The sequence below is a fragment of the Mustelus asterias genome, chromosome 1 (assembly GCF_964213995.1).
Source record: "Mustelus asterias chromosome 1, sMusAst1.hap1.1, whole genome shotgun sequence".
Taxonomy (NCBI): Eukaryota; Metazoa; Chordata; class Chondrichthyes; order Carcharhiniformes; family Triakidae; genus Mustelus; species Mustelus asterias.
This window is the reverse complement of record NC_135801.1, coordinates 160,194,952-160,205,623: the sequence shown is the minus strand read 5'-3', so window position 1 is coordinate 160,205,623 and position 10,672 is coordinate 160,194,952.

Genomic DNA, 10,672 nt, shown 5'->3' with positions numbered 1-10,672 from the left:
ACCTCACAGAAGGACTAACTACTTGAGTAAACAATAAGCATTCAATAGATCTACGAGGCAGATTTTTTACACAGAGAATAGTGGGTGCCTGGAACTCGTTGCTGGGGGAGGTAGTGGAAGTGGATACGGTAGTAACTTTTAAGGGGCGTTTTGACAAGTACATGAATAGGATGGGAATAGAGGGATATAGTCCCCGGAAGGGTAGGGGGTTTTAGTTAAGTCGGGCAGCATGGTCGGTGCAGGCTTGGAGGGCCGAAGGGCCTATTCCTGAGCTCTAATTTTCTTTGTTCTTTGTTCAATCCTTAAATAGAAAATGCTGGAAAAACTCAGCAGGCCTGACAGCATCTGTGGAGATAGAATAGAGCCAATGTTTCAAGTCTGGATGACCTTTCTGGGCATGGGCATTTTGCCCCTTGGGCTATGCCAAGGGGAACAGGCTGGTACTGCCAGGGTGCCAATGCCCAGAGGGCACCACCACCCCCCCACCCGACCCCCTGGGGGGGCCCTTGATTGCCCCCCCTTCACTCCGGCGGGGTCTCCTGCTAGTTCCCTGAACGTAGAGAGCTACTCTAAACCCCACCGGAATGAAGTATCCTGGCCGGGCACAATAATCACATTTAAAATACATGTTAAACATATTCAAATGACTTCCCTCACTTCCCACTGAGGGAGGAAACCGGAGCACCCGGAGGAAACCCACGCAGACAGAGGGAGAGTATGCAAACTCCATACAGATAGTGACCCAAACCGAGAATCGAACCTGGGTCCCTGGCACTGTGAGGCTGTAGTGCTAACCACTGTGCCACCGTGCCGCCTTGTTTTTGCAGCCACAGTATTTATATAGCTGGTCCAGTTCAGTTTCTGGCCAATGGTAACCTCCAGGATGTTGATAGTGGGGGATTCAACGCTCATAAATTTAACTTCAGGCACAGAGTACAGGAATTACCAGTACCAACAGCCAGGGAATAGGTATGATACCAACAGAAAGAAGGTATATTAAGAGCAAGAGCTCTACAACCAAGATCATACAGGATTGAGATAGACCAGAGAATTATAAGAAGAAACTGTAGCACTTTAATGTCCTTGAAACAAATGCCAATAGGAACTTGGAATTATTACTCAGCTCCTGATCAAAATAATGAAGAAACAAGACAAATATCTACAGCCATCCAGGAGAACAACACGCATATCAAAAAAGTAAAAAGTTTATTAGTCACAAGTAGGCTTAAATTCATAGAACATAGAACATAGAAAGCCACAGCACAAACAGGCCCTTCGGCCCACAAGTTGCGCCGATCACATCCCTACCTCTAGGCCTATCTATAGCCCTCAATCCCATTAAATCCCATGTACTCATCCAGAAGTCTCTTAAAAGACCCCAACGAGTTTGCCTCCACCACCACCGACGTCAGCCGATTCCACTCACCCACCACCCTCTGAGTGAAAAACTTACCCCTGACATCTCCTCTGTACCTACCCCCCAGCACCTTAAACCTGTGTCCTCTTGTAGCAACCATTTCAGCCCTTGGAAATAGCCTCTGAGAGTCTACCCTATCCAGACCTCTCAACATCTTGTAAACCTCTATCAGGTCACCTCTCATCCTTCGTCTCTCCAGGGAGAAGAGACCAAGCTCCCTCAACCTATCCTCATAAGGCATGCCCCCCAATCCAGGCAACATCCTTGTAAATCTCCTCTGCACCCTTTCAATGGCTTCAACATCTTTCCTGTAATGAGGTGACCAGAACTGCGCGCAGTACTCCAAGTGGGGTCTAACCAGGGTCCTATAAAGCTGCAGCATTATCTCCCGACTCCTAAACTCAATCCCTCGATTAATGAAGGCCAGTACGCCGTACGCCTTCTTGACCGCATCCTCCACCTGCGAGGCCGATTTAAGAGTCCTATGGACCCGGACCCCAAGGTCCTTCTGATCCTCTACACTGCTAAGAATGGTAATTAAGTTACTGTGTAAATCACTAGTCGTCACACTCTGGCGCCTGTTCGGGTACACTGAGGGAGAATTTAGCATGGCCAATGCACCTCACCAGCACGTCTTTGGACTGTGGGAGGAAACCGGAGCACCCGGAGGAAACCCACCCAGATATGGGAAGAACATGCAAACTTCACAGACAGTGACCCAAGCCGGGAATCAAACCCAGGTTCCTGGCACTGTGAGACAGCAGTGCTGACCACTGTGCCGCCAGGCACATCAAGCAAAGAGCGTGTGTAGACTGTCCTCCACCTCAGAAAGAGATCAGAGCAAGATCAGGGACATTGCTCAAGGCACTATAGAGAGTAACTGTGTGAAGTCTTAGATTTTGGGGCTGCTGTGTATTAGAGACGTAATACACAGGACAGAATTTGGTTGAAAAATAATGGAGCTTTATTAATGATGTGATCTCTTCCTTGGCTGCTTCTTCTCTGTTTCCTGTGCCAGGTCTATTACATCATTTCCAGTGTATACATTAATACAGCATAGCTCCAGTGTGACAATAGGAATAAGTACAAAAACATAACATTTCTTCCCCCCTTAAATTGAACATCCCAGATCAAGTTCAATATGACCGACAGTTAATAAGTCAGACTGTCTGGAAGGTGTTGCTCTCGGAACGGATGACGGCAAACCTCTGTCATTTCCTTCTTTACACCAACATCATCAACAGTTGGTTTAACTGACATTGAAGTAGGAACCAGAGGTTGTCTCTGCGTCTAACCAAAAGGTGAGGTGTTGCTTTCCTCAACAGTGTAAGGGTTGTAGGAAGGTTCAGGACTTTGCAAGTTGGATCCTAAATTTTCAACAAGCTCTAAATTTGGTGGATCTGTTCTTCCACTAATAACCAATCTGCATGTCTCCTCCAGATAATGTCATCTCTGGTCTGGACAGTATAAGAGATAGATCCAGTCTGAGCAAGGACAGTGGCAGGAACTTATTTCTCACCTGTGGAGTAGTTCCAAGCCAAAACTCCTTGTCTTTGGCTTTGTTTCGCCTTGCCTTCCCGCTGTTCCACCTGTGCTTGTTGTTGCGGTCATACAATCTCCTTTGTTTTTGGAGGTTTCAAGAGATCGAATGTGGAACACAGCTGCCTTTTTATCATGAATAAGGCAGGAGAGGCTTTGGTCGTGGAATGTGTGATATTCCAGTAGATGAGTAGGAATTTGTTAATGCGTTTGATAAGCAAACCTTGTTCCTTGATTGCTTTCAAAGTGTATTTCAGAGTTTGAATAAAATGCTAAGTTAAGTTGCATCTGCCCTCTTAGTTGAATTTAAAAGATCCCATGGGACTATTTGAGGAGAAGCAGCCAAGTTCTCCATGTGCCTTGGCTAAAATTTATATCTCAACCAACAATTAAAGGAGATCTACTCATTCATTTCATTGCTTTGATGGATAAAGGAAAGTTGCCATAGTCCCTGATGACCAAAGGCTGCTCTCCCCTTTGAGAGGGGTGGAGCTGACTAGTGGTGATTTAACCTGAGGATCACCACACCCCAGGCATTGGGCAAGTTTGAAAAGGCCGGACCTTCATGAATAACCTCATCCTCCATGGGAATTTAACCTGTGGTGTTGTTGTCATTGCATCACCAACCAGCCATCCAGCCAACTGAGCGAAACCGACTCCGGGGACCCTACTGCTAACAAACAAAGCAAATGAACTGTGAATTTAAATAAAAACGTACAATTTTCCGTTTTTACCAAGAATACCTGTCATGTGTAAAAGGTAAAACTATCAAGCAGTGCCTCAGAAATGAATGTTCTTGTTAAACCAGCATTAGGGGGTCAAATTACTTACGTTCAAAGCACATTGGGATATCCCGCGGTGGTGAAAAGATTAGGAAAAATCTAAGCCCTTTCTGTCTAACTAATGAGTTCTTTATTTCATCGCATGGATAACACTTTCTTCTCTTTGTTTAAGAGGATTATCGCGTGACACATTTATCCCCTTAAAAGCTCAGGAGAACAATTTGATCATCATGGCATAAACTGAGACTGATTTATTACAGAGTTAGCAGCACTTAACCTAAACTTTCCTTTTCAAAACAAACTCTGCGCCTTGTGCATTGGACTCCCAACTGTTTATTGCACAAAGCATTAATTGATTCTGCTTGCTGCTATAAGGTAGACTTTAAGAAGGATAATTTATGAAGGAGTTCTGGTTTACTATTTTTGGCTGTACAGAAATATTTGTAAATCCCTTGTAAATTGAATAGTAAATCCTCTCACTTTCATTTTGATGCACATTAAATGTATAGCCTTATTGTAAAAGTATGATTTTCAGAGCGGGTTGATATTACTCGCATTACAACTTATATATGTGCCAAATTACCAGCCAAGAGAGCAGAAAATACATTAGCTTGAAAATCCCTCTGGACTTGAAATGAAAGATAAATTAACTTGTGAAATTACAACCCTGCCCTCCCCCATCGCCTAATCTAAACTCTGGTTGCTAAGAATAGTCCAGGTCTCTGAGGTTACTTCAGTAAAGGTGATACTGATGGCCATTGAGCCTGCTGAAGTCAGTTTGACTCTTTTTAAAAAATGCATGGTAGCAAAATAAAACATTTGAAACTGTAAATCCCACTGCGTGTGGCCAGAAAGGAACTGAGAGTCAGAAGGCTATTAATTACTTCCTGTAAACTTGGATTGAGTGGGTAACAATATCCAGTGAGAAATGTTAAAGGGTAGAGAACAAAAGTAATTTGACCATTCGATGCAAGAATAACATAGAAACATAGAAACTGTGATGACTTCAATCAGACAATTCAGGTTGGCCTGCTAGAGTATAAAGTCCCTGCTTGAGTCCTCTTGTAAATACAGGAACTTCTGGTGATGGGACTTTTACCTCTGTGGACTTATTACAGAAACAGAGAAGATAGGAGGAGGCCATTTGGCCCTTCGAGCCTGCTCTGCCATTTATTATGATCATGGCTGGTCATCCAACTCAAAAGCCTAATCCTGCTTTCTTCCCATAACCTTTGATCCCATTCACCCAAAGTGCTATATCCAGCCGCCTTTTGAATACATTAAATGTTTTGGCATCAACCACTTCCTGTGGTAATGAATTCCACAGGCTCACCACTCTTTGGGTGAAGAAATGTCTCCTCACTTCTCCTAAATGGTCTACCCTGAATCCTCAAACTGTGACTTCTGGTTCTGGACTCCCCCACCATCAGGAATATCCTCCCTGCATCTACCCTGTCTAATTGTGTTAGAATTTTATAAGTCTCTGTGAGATCACCCCTCAGAACTCCAGCGAAAACAATCCTAACCTAGTCAATATCTCCCCATATATCAGTCCTCCCGAAATTTGCCTGATAAACTTTTGCTGCACTCCCTCAAGAGCAAGAACACCCATCCTTAGAAAAGGAGACCAAAACTGCACACAATACTCCAGGTGTGGCCTCACCAAGGCCCTGTATAATTGCAACAACACATCCCTGCTCCTGAACTTGAAACATAGAAGATAGGAGCAGGAAGAGGCCATTTGACCCTTTGAGCCTACTCTGCCATTCATTACGATCATGGCTGATCATCCAACTCAAACCTCTCGCAATGAAGGCAAACATGCCATTTGCCTTCTTTACCATCTGCTGCACCTACATGCTAACCTTCAGTGACTGGTGTATAAGGACACCCAGGTCCCGCTGCACACTCCCCTCTCTCAATTTACAGCCATTCAGGTAGTAACCTGCCTTCTTGTTTTTGCTTCCAAAGTGAATTACCTCACATTTATCCAAATTATGCTGCACTTGCCATTGATTTGCCCACTCATCCAACCTGTCCAGATCATTCTGAAGGATTGAGTGGGTAATAATGTCCAGTGAGAAATGTTAGAGGGTAGAGAATAAAAGTAATTTGACCATTCAATGCGAGAATAACAATAGCATTAGTCTCAAAGCATTGGTCAATAGATTGTTAGATTTTTGACATTATAGATAAGGAACTGGTAATGTATTTTCCTCGAATAAAAATGGAAAGAAATATTTACCTTTAATCAAAATGTATGCCCCACCTATGAAATTGTAGGAATGAATGGCATAAAAATTCCCAAAAATACAGGCTCCGGATGGGGTCCCACTGGTCTGAGGTTGGAGACAGGAATCTCACTATCTTGGTTTCTTGAGCAGGAATGAGAAATCTCACCCAAAGAAGTGACTGCTTGACAGCTTTCAAATGTCCAAACTAATACATGTCAAATTACAAAAGATTTGTGGAATCATTTGTGAAGTGTACATCTATATCAAATAGCTCAATGTTTAGACGGGTTGGTAATTATTGTCATGGTGAAATGCAAACAGAGCATCACCCTTAAAACTGGCAAAGTACAGCACTACGCCACAGAACGTGTCAATGTGACATTAGTAGCTCAAAGGTGACCTTGACTCCAAGGGAAAGTCAGAGGTGAGTGCACACAACCTAACGCAGCAATCCTGGGGTTTCAATCCAAGGAAGTGGCTCCGCAGATTCAGAGGGTCATAGGCAAATCTCCACAGCAGCTTCTTTGTGGCTACCTTGTGGTGCCATGGCATGGAGAATAGTGCAGCGGGGAAGGCAGTGAAGGAACTCGGGGCATAGGGTAGGGCGCAGAGAGAAGGGAGGGAAGAGAACCCCAGGGCACAGGGAACAGTGCAGGGGGGAAGGGAGGGAAGGGAACCTGGTGCATGGGGAACAGTGCAGGGGGGAAGGGAAGGAAGGGAAGCTGTACGCGGGGATCAGTACAGAGGGGAAGGGAGGGGAGGGAACCTGGGGCACGGGGAATAGTGCAGGAGGGAAGGGAACCTGGGGCATGGGGAACAGTGCAGGGGGGAAGGGAGGGGAGGGAACCCAGGGAATGGGGAACAGTGCAGGAGGGAAGGGAGGGAAGGGAACCCAGGGCATGGGAACAATGCACAGGGGAAGGGAGGGAACGGTACCTGGGGCACGGGGAACAGTGCAGGAGGGAAGGGAACCTGGGGCATGAGGAACAGTGCAGGAGGGAAGGGAGGGAAGGGAACCCAGGGAATGGGGAACAGTGCAGGGGGGAAGGGAGGGAAGGGAACCCAGGGCATGGGGAACAATGCACAGGGGAAGGGAGGGAACGGTACCTGGGGCACGGGGAACAGTGCAGGAGGGAAGGGAACCTGGGGCATGAGGAACAGTGCAGGAGGGAAGGGAGGGAAGGGAACCCAGGGAATGGGGAACAGTGCAGGGGGGAAGGGAGGGAAGGGAACCTGTTGCATGGGGAACAGTGCAATGAGAAAGAAGAGGAGGGAACCCCAGGATATGGGCAAAATTATGAAGTGGAGGGTGGGTGCATGGCGGCACAGATTGAAGGTTGCAGGAAAACACTTGATGGAGGCTAGGTGGTGTGGTAGGGAACGGGGAGTGCACCAAAGCACCCCAAAGTTGCTCTCAATTTAGATAATAAGTTTCCTTTCCATTTTTCCAACCAACATGCATAACCCCACACTAATCCACGATAAACTCCATCTGCCACATTTTGGTCCCCTCACCTAACCTATCTATATCCATTTGTAAATTTCTTATTTCCTCATTGCAACTTACTATCCCACCTATTTTAGTGTCACTGCAAATTTGGCTATAGTACCAGAATGAACATAGAACAGTACAGCACAGAACAGGCCCTTCGGCCCACGATGTTGTGCCGAGCTTTATCTGAAACCAAAATGTACTTTGTATCCCTGTATCGAAGTCACTGATATAGATTGTAAATGATTGGGGCATGATGACCGACACTGTGGCACCCCGCCAGGTACATCTTGCCAACCAGAAAAAGACCCATTTATCCTGACTCTCTGCCTTCTGTCAGTTAGCTAGTCACCTATCCAAGCTAATAAATTACCCATAACCCCATCTGACCTTACCTTGTGTAGCAACCTTCTGTGCAGCACTTTATCAAAAGCTTTCCTGAAGACAAGATACATGACATCTACAGGATCCCCATTAACCACTTAGCTCGTTACAACTCCAATGAAATTAGCAAGTTAGTCAAACACGATTTGCCCTTCAAAAACCATGTTGACTAATGGATTGTATTTTGACTTTCCAAATGTCCTGGTATTACTTCCGTAATAATGGATTCTAACAATTTCTCAACAACAGACGTTAAACTAAGCGGTCTACAGTTTCCTACTTTCAGCCTCCCTCCCTTTTTGAATAAGAGAATTATATTAGCATTTTTCCAAGCCACTGAAACCTATCATACATCCAGGGAATTTGGAAATCTTGGCCACGATTCTCCCAAAAGCACTGAATTGGCGGGAAAACTGTTCCAAATCCCGACTGTTTTGACACTTCAGCTTCTCACCTGAATCTCCGCACTCTGTGCAACGCAGAGGTCCCAGTCATGAATCTCATTAAAAACCCAGGGGGGCGGGGACTATTCGCGCCGGAGTTTGACAGTTCTGGAACTCTGCGCATGCGCAGTGGTCCCAATCTGTCAGTCTCCCCATTTGATGGCCAGCTCAATCGCTGGCCAGCCTGGGACCCCCACGGTGCTGCCCCTCCAGCCCCCCCCCCCCACGGCCCGATCGCGGCCCCCACAGCAATTCCTGGGCCAGGCCTGACCCCCTCCCCCGTCCCGGAGCACCCCAATGTACAGCCCACCCCCCTCCCCCTCCGCTGCAGTGGCGATCCCCCCACCCTCCTCACCCTGGCAGACCCCCACCCCAATGATCCCCCTGGGTCAGACCACAGGTCCCCCCCCCCGCAGACCACTCCCCACCCCTCCAGCCCGACCTAATCGCTGCCCTCCCTCCATCTCAGACTGATCCTGTCTGCAGAGTGGCAGCCTGTGCCCCCAGCACTGCCCAAAGGGCAGAGTGCCCATGCCCAGGAGGCACCTTGACACTGCCCACTGGGCATCGGGCAGTGCCAAGGGGCGGGGCCTATTGTGGGCTCGGGGCCAAGATTTCCAAATTCCCTGGATGTGTGATAGGTTTCAGTGGCTTGGAAAAATGCTAATATAATGCTCTTATTCAAAAAGGGAGGGAGGCTGAACGTAGGAAACTGTAGACCGCTTAGTTTAACGTCTGTTGTTGAGAAATTGTTAGAATCCATTATTAAGGAAGTAATACCAGGCCATTTGGAAAGTCAAAATGCAATCTATTAGTCAACATGGTTTTTGAAGGGCAAATCGTGTTTGACTAACTTGTTAATTTCGTTGGAGATGTAACAAGCTAAGTGCCCCTAGCCCACAATAGGCCCCGCCCCTTGGCACTGCCCGATGCCCAGTGGGCAGTGCCAAGGTGCCTCCTGGGCATGGGCACTCTGCCCCTTGGGCAGTGCTGAGGGCACTGACTGGCACTGCCAGGGTGTCCATGCCCAGGGGGCACCACCCCTTGCCATCCGACCTCCTTGGGGGCCCCCGATTGCCCCTCCTTCATTCCACCGGGGTCTCCCGCTAGTTCCCCAAATGTGGGGAGCTAGTCTGAACCCCACCAGAATGACGTACTCCTGGCAGGGTGGGAGATTCAATCGGGACCCGAAAGTTCCCAATAATTAGATTTAAAACATATTTAAAATACATTTTTTAAATATTCAAATTACTGACCTGCCTTCCCGCCGGTTTCCGGTGTGGTCTGACCGGCGACTGTTCGCCAGCTCTGGGAGATGCGCATGCATTCCCGGCGCATGCGCAAATCCCGGTACAAGGCCGGCAACGTGCATCTCCCACCGCGACTCACCAGAAAAGCTGTGGGTCGCGATGGGAGAATCACCAATTATAACCAATTGAGAGTTGGCAGTTGAGAGTCAACCAATGTGGTTGACTCTCAACTGCCCTCCAGGGGCAACTCAGGATGGGCAGTAAAGGCAATAAATGCTGGCCAGCCAGCAAAACCATGACCCATGAATGAATAGAAAAAAAACAATTGGAGTGAAGTTTATTTATTAGTCTCAAGTAAGGCTTACATTAACACTGCAATGAAGTTACTGTGAAATTCCCCTAGTCGCCACACTCTGGCGCCTGTTTGGGTCTTTCAAGATGTGGGAGGAAACTAGAGCACCCGGAGGAAACCCACGCAGACGCAGGGAGAACATGCAAACTCCACACAGAGAGTGACCCAAGCCGGGAATCGAACGCCAGGTCTCTGGCACTGTGAAGCAGCAGGGCTAACCACTGTGCTACCATGCCGCTCCTTTTTCCACCACAATGGATCCACTATCTCTGCTGCCACTTCCTTTAATACCCTAGGGATATGGGCCATCAGGCCCCGAGGACTTGGCTGCCTTCAAGCACAATAATTTGTTGAGTACTATTTCCCTATTGATGATGGTAGTTCTAAGTTTCTCCCTTTCTATTACCTCTCCATTACCTGTTACGATTGGGATGGTACTAATGTCCTCCACTATGAAAACTGAGGCAAAATATTGATTTAGCATCTCCACCATTTCTGTGTTCCTCACTATAACCCCCGATCTCATTCTCCAAGGGGCCAACATTTACATTCGCATTTACATCCTCTCTGCCCTTTTATATACTTTTAGAAGCTTTTGCTCCTTTTATATATTTTGTGCTAGTTTTCTTTCATAGTTTACTTTTGCTCTTTTTATTACTTTTTAGTAACCCTTTGTTGATCTTTGAAAGTTTCCAAATCTTCTGGCCTGCCACTGTCCTTTGCAATATGGTATGCCTTAGTTTTTGTCTTTATGTTGCCTTTAACTCTCTTGTTTAGCC